General features: G+C 38.8%; 1 protein-coding gene across 1 annotated transcript in view; it reads right to left on the bottom strand.

The window, feature by feature from the left end:
* The window catches only part of LOC139143569 (transcriptional regulator ATRX homolog), a 136310-nt gene extending 123940 nt beyond the window's left edge, over window positions 1-12370 (bottom strand). Inside the window, exon 1 of the mRNA XM_070714001.1 lies at window positions 12080-12370. The gene's annotated coding sequence lies outside the window, so the exon portion shown is untranslated. The remainder of the gene's footprint in view (window positions 1-12079) is intronic.
* Window positions 12371-13357: the final 987 nt, after the last annotated feature.

Raw genomic sequence — 13357 nt, 5'->3', positions numbered from 1 at the left:
ACGTCTATTTACTCTCATACAATCTCTGTTGAAATGATAATTCAATCGTTCAGATTTTCATGTTCGTCATATATCCTTGACTCGGCGACAAACTGATTGACTGATCAACTGATTATACTTCAGATTAGTATAAAAATAGAATTCTTATAGCGATCGAGGACGTGCATTTGCCAATAACGTTTGTGTCGTTTTCAAGGGGAAAAAGTACATGCAGATCAGCTACAGTGCTTTGGCCTCGTGGTTTGTCTTTAATGTCTCCCTGACTTTGCGAAAAGTCGGCAGGTAACTATTGGATACGGGTTTCATTCTTCTGATATAAATGACACAACATGGTGCTAGGTCCCCATTCTGGAATGATGTCCCCTTTGCGTAGTTTCAAAGTAAATGACATGAAGTTGGACGATGAATCATAGATTGCTTAAAGATCCATTAGCTGTAACTTTGGTCATTTTTTTTGTTTGTTTCTGAGTATCATCTGCAGAGTCCGATGTGAATCCCTTAACCATGGAGAAATTCCTAATATTTAGCTCATAAATATACCTTATATGCGTATAATCTGCATTCTTATTGTTTACATCAGGTCCGGACTAAAATACATTTATCAACAATAACAATGGTCATTTCACATATACAGGCCGTGTTGGCAAGCAAGACACCGGGCATTGGTCATGATGATCGGATTATAGTAAAATTCTGTAGTTGAAACATTGAAACAGAGTAGTGAAAAATTAGTCAATAGTTACAGGTAATGTCCCTTTACTGGCACTAAGAGCAAGTTTTGGAAATAGCATTATATCCAATAAATTCACCCTATTTCACGTGAGATGGGATAGCATTGTATTGAAACAAAGAAACCCGGGGCTTTAACGCTCTTTGCAGTAGACATGGCTGCCAATTGAATCGAAATGGTTGGGTCAGGGATTGAAGAGTATCCATGTACTCGCTACTCGACATCAGCAGAATTTCTACCGTAATGGACATGTTCGTTGCTAAAAATTTGAAAATTGTGTATCAGTGTGGAAGTTTCGTAATTGTTGATAGCGTTATTCCGCTTCCTGAGCCAATATTCAGTTTGATTTTACAGCCTGTGTGTACATAACGGACATTGCTAGCTTTGATATAATAAATTCGAGTCCGGACTTCGAGATAAATAATAAGTTTGCAAACAGTGTACACTTGGGACCTTGATGTGATAACGACGTTGCAGCCAGTTATTTTTTGGGGAGAGCCGCTACATGTGTTCGACGCCATGGTTTCGGCAGCGTCAATTAAATTTATGGTTCATTTTGTCAGGGTTGCCATTATAAGTGGCGAAGTCAACAGTTTTCCAGACGATCAAATAGTCCGTGGGTTTCCTGGTATTTTTATGATGCATCCATTGAAAACATTAGCTTCCTTGCCCTTTTAATGCTTTCAGGTCTTACTTTCTGATAACTCGCCTGAATCGACCCCATATAGAGTGTTTTGGACCTGAAAGCTTTCTCCCAGTCTTCTCTTGAACCACGGTCAACATGATGTCAAAAATCTGGCTTTCGCGCCAAATTTTGATACAATGCCATATGCCTATCAACTGTTGAAAATTTGGACTTATGCTAGAAGAGGTTGAAGGACCGAGTTCGTTACGGATGTTTAATCTAGCTCACCATCAGAACTGAGGTGGCATACCCGCGGGTATTTCCATCGTAGCTCTCGTATAAACACTCTGCAAATACGCTCTAGTTTCATAAATATATATATGCAGTAATTTTATTGGTGATACAATTTCCTAGTCTCTAAAAAGTTAAAATAGCTAGAAGCTAGGTTATATCAACCCCATACACCATTGTGCGCTTATAAATAACCCTGTGTTGTGCCATAACGTTAATAGGCAATTTCGAGAGCAGGTATAACAGAGTGTGCCAATTGTAAGTCGTTTTTACAAAGTCACTTAAAAAAGAGCCAGCTGAAAATGTGTTTTAATGGCTCATTCTCACCAAACTTCCACCATACGGTTAAATACAATTCCAAAACTGGTGAAGTGGCTTTCTCCACAACGCCCAACAGAAAGGCAAAATGGAGTATAAGCGCAGAGCAATGTTTTCAAGTTGTTACAATAACGGGAATTGTGGTTCTGCATTGACGGGTCTGAACTGAAAGTTTTTGTGGTTGATTGGTGGCTAGACGCTTGCAAATGCAAGAGCGTTCTTTTCAAAGAATTCAAAATGAAAAATCAATGTACATAGACAGCTTCCCAGTCTGTTTCATGTGACTCACCATATGGTCCATTTACTTTTAAAGAGTGAGAGTGCATTTTACAATAAATCTGGGTGCGTGTGAACTCATAAAGTCGTTAAAAAAGGAAATATTTGAAAATTGCTCTCTTGTAACATGACTTTCTGATGCAAGCAAGTTACATGGAGGATATGTTTTTTAACATGATCAAGTCTAGGGATTCTTCCGTATTTATTGCTTGTGTGTCCAATACTACGATATTGTTCATTTTCTACATTCGATCGGTCAATATCTTACATTTCACCGCACTTTCCTCTGGTTATTTAACCGTTTCAAGATGGCTGCCAGATATTGCATTTCTTGCATTTGGGATTCTCGCGAGATTTCTCTAGACAGAACCTCGTTGGGATTCTCGCGAGATTTCTCTAGACTGTGTATCTTAGTGTATCAGGGCAAAGTCCACAAATTATTTTACATTCACATGGACAATCAAATCCAACTGGAGGTACAGCTAGAGTTAAGACCCTTGATTTCAGTAATAGAGAAATAAATGAAGGTCAATGTCACGGGTCATTTTTTTCAATCCATCGTAGATTAAGAAAACACAAATGATTTTCACAAATTACAAAATTCCAAGAAAGAGTTAATACAGTGTTGCAATTTTTCAAATGTAATGAGTTCGTTATCCTGGCCATAGCAGTAATTGTATCGCTGAGACCAGCTTTACCTTCTAATGACAACTAATGATGCTCAACGTAAAGTCGGTTCTTGCCTTCGTTAAACTGAGACAAGCACGGCGGAGATTTGCATTCTAACTCTAAGCGGTGTTCGAATACTGTATTAGAATTATCTGTACGTCATAGGGTTCAGTAAACTTCACTAAGGCTCAATTAGTAATTAGCCGTAAGTTTCTCTGTATTTTCCAGTCTTGTGCCATCATGGGTGTGTTTGTAAAACACAGATGCTTCCTGAGTTCTACTCCACAAAAATCACGTTGAAATGCCTCGTGCTGAGTTGGTCAACGCTGGCTGTATGTGTCACGTCCAAGGTCATTGTTGATAACTGAATTTCAGTCCGGACCAAAATTGATGTGTCAACGATAACTAGATATTGTATAGTACAATGCTTTGTATTGGCAATGCCGACACTTAGAAATTTCGACGAACACAAAACTTCACCAGTTTTATGGAACAAATATGATGAAACATCATCAAAAACAGCAACTTGCCCATTAATCCATCTAAACTTATCGAACTGGTTTCACTATAGCTTGCTGTCTGACGTACCGACGCAGTTCTCTACATGTAAAGTGGAGGAAGACATCGTGTCATCGATGAAAGGCGGAGAACGCGCATGTCAGTTTTTCCATCTTAGGGACTGGACATAAATTACAGGGGGGGGTGGGCCGGTGTTTTTCGAAAACCGCTGCGTAAAAAATAGTGACCCTTCAAAAGTTCATGCACAAAAATTAGTGACCCTCCCCTATCCGTGCATGAAAATAAGTGACCCTCCCCTGTTACTCAATACCCCCAAAAAACCCGGAATGTGTTAAAGACCCCTTCTGACTTGCTATACTTTGTAAGTCGCCCTCCCGAAAGGAAGGCATAATGTGGCCGATATAATATCAAATATCAAATCATATGTGTGTGATAATTCATGTAAATGTACTTTGCTTGAAGTGGCAGGTAAAAAGTGCATGCCTTTACAAAAAATGTAATTTTTAGATTTTATCGATAATGTTGATTCACTATACATGTAGTCGACTATAAGAAAACTACGAACGTGTATTTTCCAGTATAAAACTAGCTATATCTGTTCATATACAGATGTTTAATAACTGATATAGATATACTTGATTAGCATGGGTTGTTTACAAGTGCACATGTGAACAAGATATTTGATTTTGGAATTTCTCTCAAAATAATCGCAATCATACCAATCCATAATCCAATAACACTAGGTCAAAATTTGTAAGACAATAGTTGTAAACATAGACACAAAACAGCACAGAACAGACAGTAAATAGACAGTACAAACAAAGTCAAATTCATGTTGATCCACTATACATGGGAGTCTATGACAAAACTGTCAAAAATTTTCAGAATTAAAAATTTGCACTATTTGTGCATATATGGACCCTGAATAATTGACATAATTGTGCTTGATTAGAAGAGGGTGGTAAAATGTGCATCTGTGTACAATAACTTTGTTTTTTGAATTTCACATAAAATGTTGATCCACTATACATGGGAGTCTATGACAATTAAAACTGTAAAAAAAAATTTTCAGAATTAAAAATATGCACTATTTGTGTATATATGACCCTGAATAATTGACATAATTGTGCTTGATTAGAAGAGGGTGGTAACACGTGCATCTGTGTACAATAACTTTGTTTTTGGAATTTCGCATGAAATGTGGATCCATTATACATTGTAGTCTATGAAGAAACTATGAATAATTTTTTTAAATACAAAACTTGGCAAATCTGTGTATTTATGTATGCTTGATTATTGATATTTATGTTCTTGATTAGACTAGAGTGGTTACAAGTCCATGTGTGTGCAAGAAATTTGATTTTGGAATTTCACCGAATGTTGATTCACTATACATGGCAGTCTATGGTGAACCCTATGAATAATTTTTTCCAATACAAAAATAGGTAAATCTGTGCATTTATGTACACTCAATTTTTGGTACTAATGTTCATGATGAGACTAGAGTGGTTTCAAGTCAATGGTGTGCAAGAAATTTGATCTTGGCATATCACTTAAATGTTGATTCACTATACATGGCAGTCTATGATGAAACTATGAATAATTTTTTTCCAATACAAAAATAGGAAAATCTGTGCATTTATGTACACTTGATTATTGGTATTAATGTTCATGATTAGACTAGAGTAGTTTCAAGTCAATGGGTGTGCAAGAAATTTGATTTTGGAATTTCACTGAAATGTCCATTCACTATACATGGTAGTCTATGATGAAACTATGAATAATTTTTTTCCAATACAAAACTTGGTAAACCTGTGCATTTATGTACACCTAATTATTAGTATTAATATTCATGATTAGACTAGAGTGGTTTCAAGTCAATGGTTGTGCAAGAAATTTGATTTTGGAATTTCACCAAAATGTTGATTCACTATACATTGTAGGCTATGAGGAAACTATAAATAACTCATAGGTTATCTGATCCTAAATTGTTATTCAAAAGTTGTTCGACCTGAAGCTTCCAGTTGTTATTGATGACACTATGCACTATTCTGAACAGTTTGTATTCTGTCAATGTCCTCAAAAAATTAAAAAATGTACATACAGTGACATGAACGTTTGACACCGACCTATACCCAATGTATTGTCAATGGGAGAATGATGTCAAATAAGTAATCTCCCAAATTGTTATTGAAAGAGTCATTATAGGGGACAGTTATGCACAATAGTGTTGAATAAGTAGAAATCATGACAACTTAAATCAATGTGGCTGCTTGGATCATCAATACATTGTTTATTATACCTGAAATTTGCGCCCGAAGGGCGCGCCGAAAATGGTAATGGCAGAAAATGAAAATGAAAGTGCCAGGAGGTATTTTTTCTTTTTTCAGTATTCCATAACGTGCACATGCAATTTCAGCTTTGATGCATGAAAAAAGGTGACCCTCCCCCATAGGCTGCACAAAATTTATGACCCTTCAAAAATGCTTGCGCGAAAAATGGCGACCCACCCCCAAAAAAACACCGGCCCACCCCCCCCTGTAATTTGTGTCCAGTCCCTTAGCCCCTACCGTATTGCACACGGAAGCATCTACGGATGTTTTGCCGTCTGTTAGTGATGAACATAATTTTTGTGTTACTTAAAAATTGGTCATTTTTACGCGCATCGGAGATTAAAATTGTAAGCGCGTTAGGCAACTGATCCGAAAGCTTAATTTTTAGCGGCACATTTCGGTTCAATGGATGCTAGCTTTATCGCCAGCATGTCTGTGGTAAGGCCGTCAATTGTCGGCTCCTTTGGTCCAATCGCTTTATATCTCGTCATTTTGCCAGCGATTTCACTTGTTTTGATCGTCACATCGAAAATTAATTCGAGGATTTACGAGTCCTTCAATTCTTACAGGCATAGCATCCTAACCTAGGAACAGTTCATTTTCTCAAGGGGGTGGCAGTGATTTTTGAGAGGAAGGCGACTTAACTAATGCAGCCCAGTCGTGCAACATCTCTACCGACTGCAAAAATTCCAAACTCAACTTATAGTACTTTGATTTACGAATTACAACCTTGGCAATAACAAACGAGTAATTGCAGCCTACATCAAAATACGTCACCTTAAAGCAAAATATGCACTGATATAGAACAATATGACAAGTAGCCATAATTTCTCATGAAGTAAATAGAATTCATTGAAACAAACAGTAGGCCTGACAGATGCGGTGCGTCAGTCCGCGGAATTGTTTTTGAACTACCATTCTATCCGTGAGTGTGTCTCTGTTACTGTGCGTCTGTCCTCTCTCTCTCTCTGTCTTCGTCTCTCACTTTGTCTCTGCCCGACTGTCTGTCTGTCTGTCTTTATCTACATACCTACCTACCTACCCACCCTAGAGACCTTACAGAGATCCACACACCCAATTTAAATAGTACATATACTGTTATCACACTATAATCTAGTTCTGTCAAAGTTATAACGGTACCAACAATGTAGTAGCTCAATATTACAATGTCCTTGACGACCAATGCCAAATTTACCGTGAACCGTGTTATGTCTACTCAGCGGATGGTGATTACCCTGAAAATCGACAGATATTTATATGCTCTAGTCAAAATGACAGAGTACTCAAATGGTAGCCAAACTGCCAAACTGAAAGAAAATATGTCATAAGCTATCTATTTTCATAGGGTTTTTATTTGATTTGTTTAATAAAGGTTTTATCGATAGTCGTACCCCTGTTCTGCAGCTAAACTATCCCGGATGTAGATTTCTATCACTGACAAGCGCCTACTTTGCATGAAGGTCGCCAAAAGGTTATGACAGTTTGACTCGAAGGTCGCGGGAAATATAAAATATGATACAAGAGAAATGTGTGTCTTGTTATTCTCTTATTTTGAGTACATGTGTTAAACATTATCCTGGCATTCGCCCAAAAGTCAATTCAAAATACCTCTTGATTTGCTATTTATACCGACGAAGGCCACAAGTTACGGTTCTGATGTCGTAGGCACGATTTGAAAACAATCGCGGTTCGAGATTCCAACAAAGCAAGCATTTTGTGATCATAAATACTATCAACTCACCACAGAATGTTGTGACAAAAATGATTTATAATAACAGTCGTCATACATGCTAGACGTTAAATGCCGTTACACATCACCCGAATGTTAGAAATGCAAGGGTCTTCTAATTGTCTCTTGTACAATGTCTTTCGATTAGTTCTGTATCTCTGACCCGCGGCCATATTGAATATTTTGCAAAAATTGTGTGGTCATGACAAGTTTACGACTGGGAGGGGCGGTGTAATCTCTCTTACACAAGAACTTTATTTCATCCATGAAAATTCAAGACACGAATCTCATTTGCCCTTTTTTGTTGGTTTCCTATTCCTTGACCGGCATGACCTTTGACCCGTTGCACTTCCACAGTTGTTTTATCTGTGTGTCGTGATTTTCGTCCGGGAATCGAGTTAAACCCCCAGACAGCGGGGTGTAATTTATGACTTTCAATACCGTTTTATACATTGGGGATATATAGGGCTCATCAACGTTTAGTTTTTTTTCGCTATTTCCGTACTCAATTGCGCAAGCGTAATAAAAATTTATGAGCTAGCTGGGATACTGGTTTCTGGATTTTCTTCTTATCTTTGAAAAGTTGTAGTTAAGCGTGCTAACGTGGTCAGTCTGTCAGTGAGTACAAAAGGCATAAAGTGTGCATAGTCCTAATTGTCGTTTAGTAAGTTCGCGATGAGTGAATGGGCATCTCTTTCAGCATTGGCCATGACCTTTGTCATCTCTGCGTCACCCGAAGTTAAAGGTGATTTGAATACGTCATCAGGCGCGCATGTGACATTTTTCTTACGAACAATTATTCAAGGTAGTAGGCGCCTCAAAATTGAAAGAATGCAAATCTTTGCTCAAACTTTCCCTTTTGGAAAATTTAAACTATTCCCCTTTCAAACTCAAGAATAAAAACCTTGGGGGGGGGGGGTCACCGTGCAAGATCTGGTACTAGAGAAACAAATTACACATTATGTATACCAACACTTAAAATATCAAAATGGCCGCCATGTGTTGACTCTACAAGGGGGACAAAAGTTTCCATTTTCACAAAAATAAGCAGTTGAAAACTTTATTAACACAATGAGCTTCAAAATGAGCCCCTTCAAGTGGTGGACCAAAAAAGTGTCCTAAAGTTTGAAAGGTGGAATATCTGTCTCTGATGCACATTCTACCTAAACCCTTTGATTATTGTAATTTTCCCGCTAAAATTTTAGTGAACATTTTACCAAACTTTATGATTTTTTCTGCCTTTTTTTTTGATGATTTTGAACCAAATGGATATCACATTTTATCGGCTACAGTTTTTATCAAAGTTTTGGCAAACATTTGAAAAAAATTTGACTTAAGTGGTGGACCAAAAAGTGTTTCTAAAGTTTGAAAGATGGAATATCTGTCTCTGATGCACATTCTACCTAAACCCTTTGATTATTGTAATTTTTCCCACTAAAATTTTAGTGGAACATTTTACCAAACTTTATGATTTTTTCTGCCTTTTTTTTGGGATAATTTTGAACTAAATGGATATCACAGTTTATCGGCTACAGTTTTTATCAAAGTTTTTGCAAACATTTGAAAAAAAATGACTTAGGTAGGACTATATTTTTAAAGGTGACAAAATTGACTTTGGCGCTTAAAGGGTTAATGCAAAAGTCACTACAAGGACTCACTATGGCGCGAAGTTTAGGCCTCAACGAAATCAAAATAAACCTAATCACTGCTGATGAAGATGTCGGACAACCTCATGTTGACAGAAGGGAGTTTGACACCTCAAACAGCGACAAGTTGCATGTCTGCGTGATACTATTTTTTCATCGCAGTTTGACGAATGAAAAAGGTGAAATAACTCATTTGCATCGAAATAGAAAAAGAACCACTCAAGATATATATCTGGTTATAATATCAACTGGTTTTGAACTGCAATGTTGCTAGTCAACACCTAAAGCGGGTTGTTGAGACTTACGTCTCGCACTTCCTCGACAGGCGACCTAGGACCTTGAACACATCATTTGCTGCACGCCGAAAGAAAAAACAACAGACCGTTTATTACGAGTAAAATTCCAATGATATCAGGGAATACTTCCATCGTTTTACGTTTCGCTAAAAGTAGTTTGACAGTGTGGCCTGACATTGCGCAATACGCGCGCAGACTTTCACAGCCTTGAAGTAATTTGTTTATAAGTTATGGAAATTTAGGGGGGGGGGGGGGTGTTTTCGCGGCGATTCAAGACATCAAAACCAAATAGGGTCCCAAACTAAAGTGGATAATGACGGCATAAGAAGTTACATGCTTTTATACTGAGGATGGCAATTGAAAAATCTGATTGTTAGCTTTCCAGAGAGCAGAAAGCAGGAAAATATTAAAGCGTCAATTTCCGCCTTAATGATACAAAATTGCTGCTTTTGTACACCGCAGTCTCGATCTGAACAAGAATAAATGCGAAAATAATAAGAAGACATGCTCTGGAAATACCTTGCCTTTCCTTGAGCCGCTGTGATTTGATGCCACAGGTCAAGGCGGACTCAAAACATCTGCTTCAGAAAACAAATCAATTATCGATCGCTGTCGTTTTTCTTTAATTTCTGCAGATATCAAACGTGGCACTTCCTGGCAGGATTAAATCACCGAGACGAAAGTTGGCAGCAGGGCGCGTGTATTGATTGGAACAGCTCCTTATTGATGGTCTAGATGAAATTGAACCCGGTGTGATAGATGTGTTATCGAAATAATAAATTGGCAAAAGTTGTTGCAATATAGACCGCCAGCGAAAGACATCAATCAGTGTCAAAGAATATAATATTACAACTTGTTCTCTGTGACTTTATATTAACCCGCACTATCCTAATGTCTAATTAGCCGCAAATAGCCCAATGCCTCTCTGTTCGCGATTGACCTTCGACAATGCTTGTCAACAGTTCGCAGTGCTTCATTTTTTAAGTGGATATTGTTGACTGTAGCGTGACAGTTCGGACATCCCTCACACAGTAACAATGTAGTATTATATATTGCCGGCCATGCTTCAACGCACAGCGAGTGGCGTTTGGCAACACTGCTTGACTGTGGGGTACACAGGTGCAATTCTGCATATTAATTCCTGGCTACCAATGCTACTCATAAAGCTTCCCGTTTCTTTCTTCAAAATGAAAAACGCGTTTTTAAGCATTCCTTTCACTCTTTTGTTGGCGGAAAATTACACATTCACCATGTCAACGATGTAGGCGCTGTGACACACTGATCTTTCCGTTGTATTGTGAGCGACGAAAAAACAGTTGCCGTGAACTCGAGCACACTCAGCAGTATGTCTGAGCTGAAGGCTAAACTAGCTATTGGGGTCTTTCATGGTGAGTATTGGTATGATGTGGTACCCTTACGTGAAAGTTTTATTTAAAAAACGCGACTGACAGTACAAGCCCCGTTGTAACTTTATAGACAGGCATTTTGTAAGCGTGCGCTGTATTGAATCTATAGGAAGAAACTATAACAGAGACTGCACACTGTTACAAATACAGTATTTTTGCTTGTTGAGTCCTCGTAGTTTCGACATACCGAGAAAGTGGATCAAGAAACTATACTTGGACAGCAGAATATAATTGATAAAAGTAAAAAGCTGCGACTGGTGCAATACGGTACGCGATATTAAGAGCTGGTATTATATTGAACTCCATTCGACTTGTTTGTTTACCGTGCAAACTTTGCACCTGCAAGTTTCAAGCACCTTTCACGTTCTGCTTCCTTGAACAGTTCTCTCTCTCTCTCTCTCTCTCTCTCTCTCTCTCTCTCTCTCTCTCTCTCTCTCTGCTCTGTCTCTCGAACTCTCATTCGAGCTCTCTTGTGTTACGTTTGCACGGATACAGTAAACAAGCCCACACCATGTCAGTGACCCGGTGTGAATAGTAAGAGACTTTGCTAATACGAATTCAGTGAAAGTACATTACGTCTTCACAAGCGATAATGCGCAGAATTCTGAACCAACTGACAGAAAGAGCGGAACGCCAAGCTGAACTTAAGCTCTCGGGGGATGCTTATATATAGACCCCCATCATCGGCGATAAAACATATACAGATTTATACATGATTCATTGTCCATTTGATTTCCTAGGTTGCATATTAATAGCAGTTGTTTAACGAGACACCGTGGAAATTAAGCCTTGTAACACAGCAGATTTCAATCATCTCTGCAGAGCTCCTTCTCGGGGCTAAGTAATTTTAATTCCTATTTCAGCGGATCAATACAGCGGGTAACACTGGTGTACACATTCACGTTATTAGAATGGATGTTATAATGTTTTACTTAGCTTGTTCTTTGCTAGTCCAATACTGCAAGCATCCGCCTTAGTATACATTTATTTTGACTCAGTATGTACAGACATGAACTCTCATTACGCGTCGGTCGTGTTTTCTAATGATTGGCACATCTACAAATCTGTGTCGTTTTTTCAGATTTACCATCCATTTACGAGTTCGCTGCCGATACGTTTTGTGAATGTGGCTGTGTATCATCAAATACACTTTCCGGCCTTATTACCGGGACGAGAGGCGGTGATTTACAGGACACGGTCTCTATTTTTTTTAAAATACACACATCCAATTTTCAACTTACCTGCTGGGCTAACAGTTGTGTCTCAACCTAGCTTCAACTTTATAGCTGCGTGAATTTCATTCAAAGTAACACCAGATTCACTACATCCCTGTCAGCACGAGTAGCCCATCCGCGCACTCAAAAGAGCTCAAAAGAGAGCTAGTTGGTGTGTAGACAGCTCAAACCGGAACCCCGGGGACAAAATATTTCGATCACGATTACTGCTCCAAAATACAGAGGAGGGAGAAAACTACGAGCGTCCTTGTTATCGCATGTATACATGCAGCGCACGTGAAAATTCAACAACGAATCAAATATTGAATGCATACACACACAAATACTGTACAGGGTTATTATGCATGCTGTCAGGAAGTTAGTTTTGACTGTTTACCATGGCAACGGGATGACGTCATGGCCCTCGTTTTGTATGTGGGACACGTACGCGCGATATAGGAGAAGGCCGAGCGCGTGACCAAGGTTTGTGGTTGCTATTGTACACGTCACGTACGGCCAAGATACCATGTGAACGTAGAGGTCAGAAGGTCACAAGGAGGATTCCGATAGGCGAAAATCGAAACTAATTAAACACGTCAGGGAGATACACTTGGCAGTCACAAGCCGGGCGTATTACTGTTTATCACTTTGGTGACAAATTCTTTTTTTTCACTCCAGAACTATTTGATAACCTACTCGGGTCATCCTTTAGACCAATTGTGATCGATAACCATACATAACGAACTACAATTTGGACGGGTCACCGCGGTACTCCCAATAATCGAAGGAGATTGATAATTAAAAAATTCAAATGAATATGAAATGCTTTGAATAACGGCGTCAGCATTCTTCATCAGAGTCGTTGTGACAGTTAAACGTGACTTGCTGAATTCGCTCACTTTTTTGTCACGTGACCCACCACCGTATGCGCCAAGCCAATCACATAACATTCACAGGAACTGTTGGACTACAATTGTAGCCCGCGCCGTGCGCGTTGACTCAAATGCTGTTGTAAGAAGTGAGAGTATGAGATAGAGGAGCAATTCGTATATTTTTTGCTAATGTACGTTTCGGAGTTGCAAAGGGGTGAAGCCAGACGACCACACTCTGTGTAATGACGGTATATTTTCATTCATTTCTCTTAGAGTTCATGTATTGCAAAATTGAACTGCCTCAACATCAATAGCCCACCCCCCCCCGAAAATTCTGTCCTAAACTTTTTGCAGTTGTAAATCTCAATAGCGCATACACTTCAGACTGAATAAATTCAGTGATTACTGCATATGGCGGCAAGTTGGAGCTAAC

This window comes from Ptychodera flava, chromosome 11, assembly GCF_041260155.1.
Source record: "Ptychodera flava strain L36383 chromosome 11, AS_Pfla_20210202, whole genome shotgun sequence".
Lineage (NCBI taxonomy): Eukaryota > Metazoa > Hemichordata > Enteropneusta > Ptychoderidae > Ptychodera > Ptychodera flava.
This window is presented reverse-complemented; position numbering and strand designations above follow the sequence as displayed.